The following is a 14,403-nucleotide window of genomic DNA, read 5'->3' on the forward strand; positions in this document are numbered from 1 at the left end:
TTGCCATTGTGACCAGTGAACTGATATACAGTCCCTTCACAACGTGTTCATACCCCTTTATTATCTTCCACATTTTGCTGTGTTAGAACCTGAATAAAAACATAGTAATTATGTAACTGATTTTGTGTTAATGGCCAACACACAATAGCCAATTATGTCGAAGTGGAATGAGTTTTTTTTAGGAATGTTTACAAATTAATAAAAAATGAAAAGCTGAGTCAATTAAACGTCTTGAGTCAATAAGTATTTGCTTAACAAGTCACATAATAAATTGCATGGACTCACTATGTGCACAATAATCGTGACTATTGAAATATTTCCAGACGATGTGTTAATTATTAATTGCAGAAGAGCTAGGAAGATGGTTGCACTTTATATGTGTCATTAGACATGCACCTGTCTGGGGTTGGACATGACTGGTTATTCCTGTAACTGTGTTATGGCCTACTATGTACTTTTGCTATGGTTACACCTCTTGCGTCTTTTCCAGAGTGCCAAGGACTGTTGCTATGGCCCCACATGCATGCACCTGTCTTAAGGCGAGAACATGTCTGTCTTTTTTTAACTATTGCTGAGGCCCTACAGTTTCCATGCCCTAATATGAAACCAAACAAAAATGAGTGCAAGGCAATAAGACGATGGTGGTTAAATACCAGAGGGGATGAGTCAATAAGGGGAGTTACTATGAGTGTGACGTAAGGAGGAAAAATGTATAAGAGGTATGTGCCAAGACTGGAAAATAGTTGATTTCATAAACCAGCTCAGAATTTATTATGTTGTAATAAAAGTATCTTTGATCTCACGGGCTCCGGTATTTGAGATATATGATTGACTGTATGAATGACATGACTAACATTATTTTTGAAAGATTACTTCATCTCTGTTCCCCACACATACAATTTTCTCTAAGGTCCCTCAGTCGAGCAGTGAATTTAAAACATATATTCAACCACAAAGACCAGGGAGGTTTTCCAACGCCTCGCAAGGAAGGGCACTTAGTATTGGTAAATGGGTAGAAATAAAATAAAAAAGCAGACATTGAATATCCCTTTGAGCATGATGAAGTTATTAAGTACACTTTGTATGGTGTATCAATACACCCAGTCACTAAAATGACATGCATCCTTCCTAACTCAGTTGCCGGAGAGGAAGGAAACTCACGAGATTTCACCATGAGGCCAATGGTGACAATATGCATCCTGGTTGCAATAAGGCACTAAAGTAAAACTACAAAAAATGTGGCAAAGAAATTAACTTAATGTCCTGAATACAAAGTGTTATGTTTGGGGCAATTCCAACACCACACATGACTAAGAACCGCTATTCATATTTTCAAGCATGGTTGTGGCTGCATCATGTTATGGGTATGCTTGTCATCAAAAAGGACAAGAGCTAAGCACGGGCAAAATGGGAGACAAATACACCTTTCAGCACAACAAAAAACTAAATTACAAGACCAAATATACACTGGAGTTGCTTATCAAGATGACATTGAATGTTCCAGAGTGACAGTTTTGACTTAAATCGGCTTGAAAATCTATGGCAAGACTTGAAAATGGCTGTCTAGCATTGATCAACATCCACCTTGACAGAGCTTGAAGAATTAAAACAAGAATAACTCACAAATATTGTACCATCCAGGTGTGCAAAGATCTTACAGCAAGAATTGCTGCCATAAGTGATTCTAATATGTATTGACTATTTCATTTTCAATAAATTTGCCAAAGTTCAAAAAAAATGTTTTCACTTTGTCATTTTGTGGTATTTTGTGCAGATGGGTTAATTAAAAAATATATATATTCAGGCTGTAACACAAAAAAAATGAAATGCTGTAAGTCAAGGGGTATGAATACTTTTTAAAAGCACTGTATTAACATACTTTTTATAGTCCCGTACCTCTTCAAACATTCAACCTCCAGCTGCGTACCCTCTTCAAACATTCAACCTCCAGCTGCGTACCCTCTCTAGCACCATGTTCAGCGCACTCTCAAATGTTGTTTTTTTGCCATCATTGTAATTCTGCCACACACACTATACGATAGATTTATTAAACATAAGAATGAGTGTCACAACCCAGCTCGTGGGAAGTGACAAAGAGCTCTTATGGGACCAGGGCACAAATAATAATATAATAATAATCAATACTTTTGCTCTTTATTTAACCATTTTACATACTGTATAAAACGTATTTGTTAATCGAAAATTATGAATAACTCACCAGAAAGGTGTGCTTGAAAGGATGCACATAAGTCTGCAATGTTGGGTTGTATTGGAGAGAGTCTCAGTCTTAAATCATTTTCCACAAACATCATAGCCTCAATTTTGTCCCGCACATTGAATATAGTTGCGGAGAGTCCCTGTAATCCTAGATTCAGATCATTCAGGCGAGAAAAAACATGACCCAGATAGGCCAGTCGTGTGAGAAACTCATCATCATGCAAGCGGTCAGACAAGTGAACACTATGGTTAGTAAAGAAAACTTTAAGCTCGTCTTTCAATTTAAAAAAAAAAGTGTCAATACTTTGCCCCTTGATAACCAGCGCACTTCTGTAGGTTGTAAAAGTGTTACATGCCCATATCATTGCATATTGCAGAAAATACACGAGAGTTCAGTGGCCTTGCTTTAACAAAGTTAACCATTTTTACTGTAGTGTCCAAAACATCTTTCCCTTGGCAGCAAGAGCCTCTCGGTGGATGCTGCAGTGTACCCAAGTGGCGTCGGGAGCAACTGCTTGCATGTGGGGTTACCACTCCACTATGCATCCCTGTCATGGCTTTTGCGCCATCAGTACAGATACCAACATGAGCAGCAGCTACGTTTGGCTACATACGGTGTAATTCCCACGAGAGTGCAACGGTTAATGTGATCGGATGTTAATTATTTATCTAGGCTACCTGTATTTGACATTGTGTTGTTATTTCACTGAACACTAGATTTTTGCCAGTGAAACAAGGCTACTTGTAACGATCTGGGTGTAGTGGGTGCGAATTCAGGCGCAGGAAACAGAGAGTTCAAGGTAGTGCTCTTTAATGCACACACGGCGAACATAGGCCACCCCACGAAACACTGGGCGCTCACAAAAACAAATGCCTCAAACATGTGGACTAAAACAGTCCAGAAAAACCCACGAACAGGAAAAAACACGCTCGTCTCAAACCTGCACAAATGTCACACAAACAATCCCTCACAACTAATCACCACAATACATAACAGGTGTAACCAATAAACGATCGCCACCCGAACGGGAAGGGGAGCCACCTTCGGTAGGAGTCGTGACATTACTCGGATGAGGGAAAAAAACTCACCCAAATGTATAGCCCAGTTGGAAAATATAAATGGACTGTTTGAAAATGTGAATAATATATATTTTTATGTGAATCACATTTTTATTTGGCATACCCCCGATGGCAATGCGTTTGGGAATACCTGGCATAGAGTATTGTGTATAAGTAACATGATTTAGAATGCCATGATTTAGCACGCTTAAGAGTGAGGCTATAGTGATTAGGGTGAAAAGACCAGATCAGAAAAACCTATGTCATATGAAGGAATAAAAGTGATAGGAGTTTTGCACACGCCATTAGAAGAAAGCCATGTAAAATCAGTAAGAAGACAGCTTGAGAAAATGGTAATGTGGAGGGAAACTGCCTTGTCTGAGGGCTGCGAGCATATGCTGTAGAATAGGATATAGTTTAGTAAGGCGATTTAAAATAGTTGTGTTGTGATGAAGAAGGGTCCTGCTGATTGAATATGAATGGTCAAAGATGGCACAAGACAAAGCAATGAGACATAATGAAATCATGTGAATCACCTAGTGTGCAACATGCTGTAGCTAGGACTATTACTTGAGGTCCACTACTATAGAGTTACCCTTTACCAATATGTAAGGGTAATCAACTGCAGACTACTTAGCCTGAAAATCCAACAAAAATACATGGACAGGAAGCATTAGTAGTAGGACCTGTCTCCGAGGGCCAACTGTCTAACACATAATGATATCTTGATGGGCCGGCCCTGACGTTCTGCCACCCTAGGCAAGACAAAAAAACAAGCCACCCCCTATCCCCGTGTCCAGCAGGGGTCGGTCGGCAATAGGGTTGGCATAGGACAAAAAATATTCTCAGCTAAAAATCTGAACATAATAGCAGCCCAATCCATATGACTATGCTACAAATTAAACAAATGTTAACACATCTGGTTAGTATGCTATATAATCAGTTGAATGTCAGTAACATTGCCTAATATTTTAAATCTGATTACATTGATAAAATCACCAATGTCTCCATTAAATTGTCTTTTATATTTCTGTGTGCATTGATTGGAGAAAAACATCTTACTATCAAAAGAAAATTGTGGGCTGAAAAAGTCTCCAAAGAAAGGTGGATAATTAAATAAAAGTTTCAGGGAAGAATGCACAGAGAAATAGGCATTCTTACCATATTTCTCCAATGTCTAACCGGTGTCTTGTTTGCAACAGTTCTTTGCAAATAATTCAATCTTAGACATCCTTATTTAATCTAAGCATGGCAATATCAAAAGTTACCTTTCCACCTGGACAGACACTCTACCGAAGCAGAAAAATGTCAGCTTCAACTGCTGGCTACTCCTCCATTGCATAACCCACACAAGAGAAGTGCTTCCCTAAAAACTGCCTGGGATTAAACAAACATCTTCTCTTTTCAGAAAGTGAAAAGCAATAGCAATAGCAATTCTCCTTGAATATTATAGGCTGCAGCTCAGCTTCAGAATGTCAGAGAGAGGAATGAATACATCCCCATATGTATCAGAGTCTTTCAAGGGAATTTTAAAGTTTGTTCCTAACACACGGCATCATGGAGTTAATCATTGTTATACAACGCTTTATATAATCTGCATACTTTTTATGCATTTCTATCAAAATATAACGCTAACAATATGTATCCTTTTAACCCTGTCATTCTAGTCACATTAGCGCATGTTAGCGCACATTAGTTTCAACCGTCTCGGTATAGGGATACCCTCACTCAATTTGAGCCCAAACACACCAAGCCCTTCACAGACACGGAGGTATTGAAAGAGTGCATGCGACAGTATTGGAGGATTTTGTTATACCGACATCTATAGATAGCATAATTGCGTTTGTCAAACAGGTAGGCTTACCACGTTTTTGAATAGAAAGAAATAGGCTCCAATTCTATATGTAATTGGTGATTAAGCCCATAGAAAATTGTGGTGCACACGTAGAAGATCCCTTACACGGCAAAAATCCATTTTACTTTAACCCCTGCATCGGAGAGTTGCAATATTGCAATCACTATGCAGCCAGCTGCCTACAGTAGGAAACAAAGTTTTTACTAATACAACTTTTATTTAACGTCATTTAATATTCTATTTGAGTTTTGGAAACAAGTGCTTTCATAAATGCATGGCGGGCCTCGTTTCACTGGACAAGTGTAAAATAAGCTTTCTAAGCCTTAACGAATTTAGTTTATTTACAAATCGAATTTGATTGCTGAGCATCAGTTTCAGCATTTCTTCATTTCTTGGCCCGCCTAGAATGGCCTCTTTCCTCTGCTGTGGAGATGCATTGCAGTCAGTGATGTTTTCTTTCGGTAGATGTCCATGGTTCTGAAATCAAATAATCGGAGAGAGATATTAGGATGTAGTCTATTTAAGTCTAAAAATTTGAGAGTTAACAGGCCCTAGATAATTGAGTAGTCTTAAAAATTGGTGATAAAATGTATGTGAGTGATAAAATCGTGGCGTGGGGCTATATCAGTCACTAGCTGATAGTGTTCGGAGTGCGGGGTGAGGTCAGAGCCATGTTTTTTTCCCTAAGGCTCTGTTTTTGAGAGGAGGTTTACACACGTCCACACCCAGTAGCGATACAGATGCCATACTACACCTTATTGGCAGTTTAGAGTGCAGATAGGTGACTCCATAGTAGCCAGATTGACGTCAGCAGACGTCAGACATAGATGCGAGTGCTGAGTTCCACAGTACACCACAGTACACCACAAAGAGAAACGTCAGCAACCGATTCAGTAAGACATGAAGTTCCACCAGTTCCACATGTGACATTCCACGTCAAGTCCGAGAGAGAACCCAGAGTGTTCAGAGGTGACAGCTCTGACAAGTACACAGTATAAGAGTGGGTTGATCTGACAACAGACTATTTGAAAAACCAAAGATGTGAGGTGCCTGATCAAGCAGAAGAGATCATTAGCAGGTTTATGGGAAAAGCTAGGGATGTAGTGAAGATAGGCTTGAGGAGTGACGAGTCATTGGATGTGAAACAGAACTCAAATCTAATCTATAATATCCTCCTATTTTAGTGACACTTCATGATGTCACCCAATTGAAGATTTCTACTCAACGAAGCCCAAACTAAGGGAGGATCCGGTAGTCTACTGGATCAGGCTCAACAAAGCAGCGGATTTAGCTGATGAGGGTTTACGCAGACCGGGTGGGAGGATGGAAAACTTATGTCAGCAAGTGTCCCGCATTGTTGTGAAAGATTGCCCTGATCCTAAGCTCTCCTACAGGTTCAGCTGCAAAGCACTTCATGAGTGGTGCTCCAGAGACGTTCAGGTGAGGATAGACGAGCACCAGAGGGAGCAGAGAGCCTTAATGAAACAAAGCGGCGTTAAACAAACAAAGAGCCATGTCACTGCTCTGCACGACAATGTCCCAGTGTCACACAACCAATTTAACAATGAAAAACGTCATGCCTCCCACTCCTCTTTTGCTCCTGCTCCTACTCAAAGTCAACAGTATCACATTCCATATACTTCCGTAACTCCCACCTTGGTTCAACATGCACAGCAGCAGCCAGATGAGACGATGGGCATGTTGGAACTATTGATGGAGAAAGTGCAGTGACGAAACAGTGTTTCCCATGAACACAACACCCCTGCAGAATGATGTGGTAGCAATGCGGGTTAAGTTTGCCTTGAATTATAAATAAATCACAGACCCTTTCACCACCAAAGCACCCCCACACTGGAGATAATCTGTTCATCTATTCTGCGTCTCACAAAGACCCGGCAGTTGAAACCAAATATCTCAAATTTGGACACATCAGACCAAAGGACAGATTTTCACCGGTCTAATGTCCATTGCTCGTCTTTCATGGCCCAAGCTAGACTCTTCTTCTTATTGGTGTCCTTTAGTAGTGGTTTCGCCCGTGAAGTTTTGATAAACACAGTCTCCTCTGAACAGTTGAAGTTGTGATGTATCTGTTACTTGAACGATGTGAAGCATTTATTTGGGCTGCAATTTCTGAGGCTGGTAACTCTAATGAACATCCTCTGCAGCAGAGGTAACTCTGGGTCTTCCTTTCATGTGGTGGTCCTCATGAGAGCCAGTTTCATTATAGTGCTAGTGCGACTGCAGTTGAAGAAAATGTAAAAGTTCTTGATATTTTCCTCATTGACTGACCTTCATGTTTTTAAATAAAAATGGACTGTCATTTCTCTTTGCTTAGTTGAGCTGTTCTTGCCATAATATGGACTTGGTCTTTTACCGAATAGGGCTATCTTCTGTATACCACTCCTTCCTTGTCACAACTTAACTGACTGGCTCAAACGCATTAGGAAGGAATGCAATTCCACAAATGAACTTTTAACAAGGCACACCTGTTAATTGAAATGCATTCCAGGTGACTTCCTCATGACGCTGGCTGAGAGAATGCCAAGAATGTGCGAAACTGTCATCAAGGCAAAGGGTGGTTACTTTAAGGTATCTCAAATATAACATATATTTTGACTTATTTAACACTTTTTTGGTTACTATATGATTCTATATATGTTATTTCTAAGTTTTGATGACTTCACTATTATTATACAATGTATAAAATGGTACAAATAAAGAAACAACTTTGAATGAGTAGGTGTCTCCAAACGTTTGACAAGTACTGTATAAATACAGTTGAAGTCGGAGGTTTACATACAGTTAGGTTGGAGTCATTAAAAGTCGTTTTTCAACCACTCCACAAATTTCCTGTTAACCAGCTACAGTTTTGGCATGACACAAGTCATTTGGTGCATGACACAAGTTATTTTTCCAACAATTGTTTACAGACAGATTATTTAACTTATAATTCACTGTATCACAATTCCAGTGGGTCAGAAGTTTACATACACTAAGTTGATTGTGCATTTAAACAGCTTGGAAATGTTCAGAAAATTATGTCAAGGCTTTAGAAGTTTCTGATTTGTTTGCGGGTACTATTTAGTGAAGCTGACAGTTGAGGACTTGTGAGGCGTCTGTTTCTCAAACTAGAGACACTAATGTACTTGTCCTCTCGCTCATTTGTGAACCTGGGCCTCCCACTCAGTTTGTTCTGTGTAGGGAGTAGTACACAGCGTTATATGAGATCTTCAGTTTCTTGGCAATTTTTCACATGGAATCGCCTTCATTTCTCAGAACAAGAATAGACTGATGAGTTTCAGAAGAAAGTTATTTGTTTCTAGCCATTTTGAGCCTGTAATCGAACCCACAAATGCTGATGCTCCAGATACTCAACTAGGGTAAAGAAGGCCAGTTTTTTTGCTTCTTTAATCAGACCAACAGTTTTCAGCTGTGCTAACATGATGGGAAAAGGGTTTTCTAATGATCAATTAGCAAATCCAAGTTTATAATGTAAAAGGCTAACACAACGTTCCATTGGAACACAGGAGTGATGGTTGCTGATAATGGGCCTTTGTATGCCTATGTAGATATTCCATTAAAAAACAGCCGTTTCCAGCTACAATAGTCATATACAACATTAACATGTCTCCACTGTATTTCTGATCAATTTGATGTTATTTTAATGTTCTGTTATTTCAAAAATGAAGTGACCTCAAACTTGGTCACAAACTTGGTCACATGGTCACACATGGTCATACATGTTCACGCAGCATCCAACCAAATAGTTGTTAAACTTTGATGGAGGTATGTATCTTGATCCATATTGCACCCAGTGTTGTCACACCCTGATCTGTTTCACCTGTCTTTGCGATTGTCTCCAACCCCTCCAGGTGTCGCCCATCTTCCTCATTATCCCCTGTGTATTTATACATGTGTTCCCTTGTTTGTCTGTTGCCAGTTTGTCCTGTTTGTCATGTCAACCAGTGTTTTTGCCTCAGCTCCTGATTTTCCCAGTCTCTCTTTTTCCTCACCCTCCTGGTTTAGATCCTTGCCTGTCCTGACTCCTGCCTAACCTCTCTGCCTACCCCTGACCCTGCCTGCCGACCTTTGCCGCACCTCTGGATTATTGACCTCTGCCTACCCAGACCCTGAGTCTGCCTGCCGTCCGGTACCATTGCCCCACCTCTGGTTTACTGACCCCTGCCTGCCTTGACCTGTCTATTGCCTGGCCATGTTGTATTATTATTATTATTATTATTATTATTAAACCATTGTTAATTTGACGTTGTCCGCATTTGGGTCTTACCTTCCTACCTGATCGTACAAACGGGCCATGACTGGCCCAGCTGACCCGGGCCAACTGCGCAACGCCATCTCCTCCCAAGGAGCCTCCATTGTTAGGCACGGGGAATTGCTTCGTGGTCTTATGGAGGGGGTCCAAACGTTGGCTGAGCGCCATGACCGGACTTTGCAATTACACTGGTTTTCTGGGGGGCAGCCTGCCATGGTGGTAACCACACCGCCTCTCAGTAACTCAGTGGTTAGCAGCGCCACCCACCGACCACTCCACCCTGTTTACCTCCCCAGAACTCTTTAACTTATTGGTGACAGGGGACAGTATTTTCACATCCGGATGAAACACATGCCCAAATTCAACTGCCTGCTACTCATCCCCAGAAGATAAGATATGCATATTATTACTATATTTGGATGGAAAACAGTCTGAAGCTTCTAAAACTGTTTGAATCATGTCTGTGAGTATAACAGAACTTATTTAGCAGGCAAAACTCTGAGAACAAACTATTCCGATTTTTGGTCTGTTTGAGGTCACTCTCTTTTCAATGTTTTTCATTGGGAATCCAGATTTCTACGGGACCTTCTTGCAGTTCCTACTGATTGCACTGGATGCCAACAGTCTTTAGAAATTGGTTGAGGTTTTTCCTTTGTGTAATGAAGAAGTAGTTCAGAACAAGGGTCACTTCAAGTGTCAAATCAAATCAAATGTTATTTGTCACATACACATGGTTAGCAGATGTTAATGCGAGTGTAGCGAAATGCTTGAGCTTCTAGTTCCGACAATGCAGTAATAACCAATGAGTAATCTAACCTAACAATTCCAAAACGACTACCTTATACACACAAGTGTAAAGGGATAAAGAATATGTACCTAAAGATATATGAATGAGTGATGGTACAGAATGGCATAGGCAAGACGCAGTAGATGGTATCGAGTACAGTATATACATATGAGATGAGTAATGTAGGGTATGTAAACAAAGTGGCATAGTTTAAAGTGGCTAGGGATACATGTATTACATAAAGATCCAGTAGATGATATAGAGTACAGTATAGACATATACATATGAGATGGGTAATGTAGGGTATGTAAACATTATATTAAGTGGCATTGTTTAAAGTGGCTGGTGATACAGTTTTTACATCAATTTCCATTATTAAAGTGGCTGGAGTTAAGTCAGTATGTTGGCAGCAGCCACTCAATGTTAGTGGTGGTTGTTTAACAGTCTGATGGCCTTGAGATAGAAGCTGTTTTTCAGTCTCGGTCCCTGCTTTGATGCACCTGTATGCACCTGTACTGACCTCGCCTTCTGGATGATAGCGGGGTGAAGAGGCAATGGCTCGGGTGGTTGTTGTCCTTGATGATCTTGATGGCCTTCCTGTGACATCGGGTGGTGTAGGTGTCCTGGGGGGCAGGTAGTTTGCCCCCGGTGATGTGTTGTGCAGACCTCCCTACCCTCTGGAGAGCTTTACGGTTGTGGGCGGAGCAGTTGCCGTACCAGGCAGTGATACAGCCCTACAGGATGCTCTCGATTGTGCAGGTGAACTTAACTTACTACCCTCTCCACTACTGTCCCGTCGATGTAGATAGGGGGATACTCCCTCTGCTGTTTCCTGAAGTCCCCTATCGTCTCCTTTGTTTTGTTGACATTGAGTGGGAGGTTATTTTCCTGACACCACACTCCGAGAGCCCTCACCTCCTCCCTGTAGGCCGTCTTATCGTTGTTGGTAATCAAGCTTGATGATTGAGTTAGAGGCATGCATGGCCACGCAGTCGTGGGTGACAGGGAGTACAGGAGAGGGCTCAAAACGCAACCTTGTGGGGCCCCAGTGTTGAGGATTAGCGGGGTGGAGATGTTGTTACCTACCCTCACCACCTAGGAGTGGCCCGTCAGGAAGTCCTGTACCCAGTTGCAAGTGTACTGTTAGATAGAGGCGCGTGACCAGTAAGCTAGCTACAGTTTGTTTTCCTCCTGTATTGAACACAGATCATCCCGTCTTCAATTTTATTGATTATTTACGTTGACAAATACCTAAAGTTATATTACAAAAGTAGTTTGTAATGTTCTGGCAAAGTTTACAGGTAACGGTAAGATATTTTTAGTCACGTTGCGCAAGTTGGAACCGGTGTTTTTCTGGATCAAACGCACCAAATAATGGACATTTTGGATATATATCGACTGAATTAATCAAACAAAAGGACCATTTGTGATGTTTATGGGACATATTGGAGTGCCAACAAAAGAAGCTCGTCAAAGGTAAGGCATGAATTAGATTTTTATTTCTGCGTTATGTGTCGCGCCTGCAGGGTTGAAATATGCTTTTCTCTCTTTGTTTACGGAGGTGCTATCCTCAGATAATAGCATTGTTTGTTTTCGCCGAAAAGCCTTTTTAAAATCTGACATGTTGGCTGGATTCACAACAAGTGTAGCTTTAATTTGGTATCTTACATGTGTGGTTCATGAAAGTTTGTTTTTTATAGTAATTTATTTGAATTTAACGCTCTGCATTTTCACTGAGAGGTTCATGGAGAGCCGAGCACCTGTCGGGCGTTTTTAGCTCAGTGTGCCTTCATTTTCAAGCTCCAGCCCTCATCCATCTCCTCGGATCGCTCCAAGATAGTGTGGTGGTTAATTTATTTACTAGCAAATGAGGAGAGACAAACTTATCACACAAGTCAGAGTTATATTTAACCTGTTATGGCTGCAATCCCCCTATCGGGATAAGTGTCAACAACAACCGCTGACTAGCATAGCGCTACATACAATAAATATTACTACAAATATTTATATTCATGAAATCACAAGTGGAATATAGGAAAACACAGTTTATCCTTTTGTTAATCCACCTGTCATGTCAGATTTTGAAATTATGCTTTACAGCGAAAGCAATCCAAGAGTTTGTAAGTTTATCGATCGCACGATAAAACATTAAGTACACTTAGCATCAGGTATCTCGGTCATGAAAATCAGAAAAGCAATCAAATTAATCGTTTACCTTTGATGATCTTCGGATGTTTTCACTTACGAGACTCCCAGTTACACAACAAATGTTCAGTTTGTTCCATAAAGATGATTTTTATATCCAAAAAACCTCTGTTTGTTTGGTGCCAGAGCTCCAAATTAAACAAGGTAAGCAGACACCTGTTTAATCTAAGTCTGTAATTCATTGGCATTCACTGGTGTGGTTTCCCTCTAACAAGTAAGTGGCACGTCACTCACTCTAAAATATATACATACGCTTTGAATATGACATTGTCGTATTGTAGACTGGAGAAAATACATAACGTGCTATTGGTGAAATGCATGATGTCAATATAGGATGAAAGAAGTGAATGATTGTTTTTTTAAATCTTATTTGTATAGGTAATTCAGCGACAATTAACCAAATACTAGTTGGCAAAGGTGATTCAGCGTTAATCATCTAATTTTATTTGTTGAGGTAATTAATAAAGGCTTGATTGATTTACATAAAGATATTGTCTAATTGCTGATTTCACCAATGAGCCTATGATTGACAAGGAACAAGGAATGAACCCCAACAGGCACTTCCGGGATGACTCGGAGGCGAGGTGGAATCCCTGGACTTGCGAGCGAAATCGAATTTCCTCTCCATCTGTCGTTCCCGCAATCGCCCATCGATGCAGATGGTCAAAGCGATGAGGGAGTCAAGACCCGTAGGTAACTCCTGAGCAGCAAACTTGTCCTTAACCTCGTCCAAGACGCACTGTTTCCCGAGCCTATGCAACTGGGTAGAGCTAGGTCGGCGCAACCTGCCCCGGGACATCTTCCTGTGGGCTCGGAAGTCGCTCCAGACCTCCGGGAGGCGTTCAGCAAGTCCTGGGCCACTTCCTATCCGCCGCACCACCCCTATGACTGCGGGATGGACCTTCCCTCTAGCACCATGCCACCCCGGGGATGTCTGTACTATCTGTCGGGACCAGAGACCAAGGCTATGGAGACCTGCATTGGGGACTCCCTAGCTACAGGAGCTATCCGTCCCTCTTCCTCTCCCTCTGGCACAGGTTTCTTCTTCATGCAGAAAAAGGACAAGACCCTGGTCTAGAGTTAAAACCGTTTCTCACAGTCCTTTGTCTTCTGTTTCCAGGCCCACCCCTCCTCCCGTGTCATCGATGACCATCCGGCGTACACAGTGAGATGCTTCCTGAGTGTTTGACCACAGGGCAGCGGTTTCCAGTATCTGGTTGACTGGGAGGGTTATGGCCCGGAGGAGAGGTGCGGGGTCCCGGCTAGAGACAACCTGGACCCAGCCCTCATCGACCGACTTCCACCGCCGGCACCCCGGTAGGACGCCAGGTGACGCCCCTAGTGGGGGTATGTCACACCCTGATCTGTTTCACCTGTCTTTGTGATTGACTCCACCCCCCTCCAGATGTCACCCATCTTCCCATTATCCCCTGTGTATTTATACCTACTTTTTCATTTTTCTCTGTTGCCAGTTTGTCTTGTTTGTCAAGTCAACCAGCGTTTCTGTCTCAGCTCCTGCTTTTCCCAATCTCTCTTTTTCTAGCCCTCCTGGTTTTGACCCTTGCCTGCCCTGACTCTGAGACCGCCTGCTTGGCCACTCTGCCTGCCCCTAACCCCGAGCCTGCCTCCCGTCCGGTACAGTTGCCCCACCTCTGGTTTACTGACCTCTGCCTGCCTTCACCTGTCTATTCCCTTCCTTTGTTGGATTATTAAACAATTTTTAATTCGACGTCTGCATCTGAGTCTTACCTTCATACCTGATAAGTGTTTTCACTTTTACAATTATATCTAATGTATGTTAAGTTGAAAACTATTATGTTTTATAATCACTATCGATGTTGACATGTTATATGATAGTGTTACAGAGTTGTGTCATGTATTTACAATTGTATGGACATTTGCAAAATGTGTATGTTGCGTTATGCTAAAGGCTACTGTAGCTAACTAGCCTTGTACTTTCTTTGCTAATGAGGCAAGTCACCTCGTGAAGAGAAACTGTTATTTCAT

At 41.5% G+C, this 14,403-nt stretch overlaps 1 long non-coding RNA gene across 1 annotated transcript; it reads left to right on the forward strand.

The window, feature by feature from the left end:
- The first annotated feature begins 9,229 nt into the window (after positions 1–9,229).
- On the forward strand, positions 9,230–14,125 carry LOC116354458 (uncharacterized). Its single transcript, XR_004203782.1, has 3 exons — positions 9,230–9,281; positions 13,517–13,713; positions 13,940–14,125. It is a non-coding gene; the product is annotated as an uncharacterized LOC116354458 (long non-coding RNA).
- The last annotated feature ends 278 nt before the right edge of the window (positions 14,126–14,403 follow it).

This window comes from Oncorhynchus kisutch, linkage group LG17, assembly GCF_002021735.2.
Source record: "Oncorhynchus kisutch isolate 150728-3 linkage group LG17, Okis_V2, whole genome shotgun sequence".
Lineage (NCBI taxonomy): Eukaryota > Metazoa > Chordata > Actinopteri > Salmoniformes > Salmonidae > Oncorhynchus > Oncorhynchus kisutch.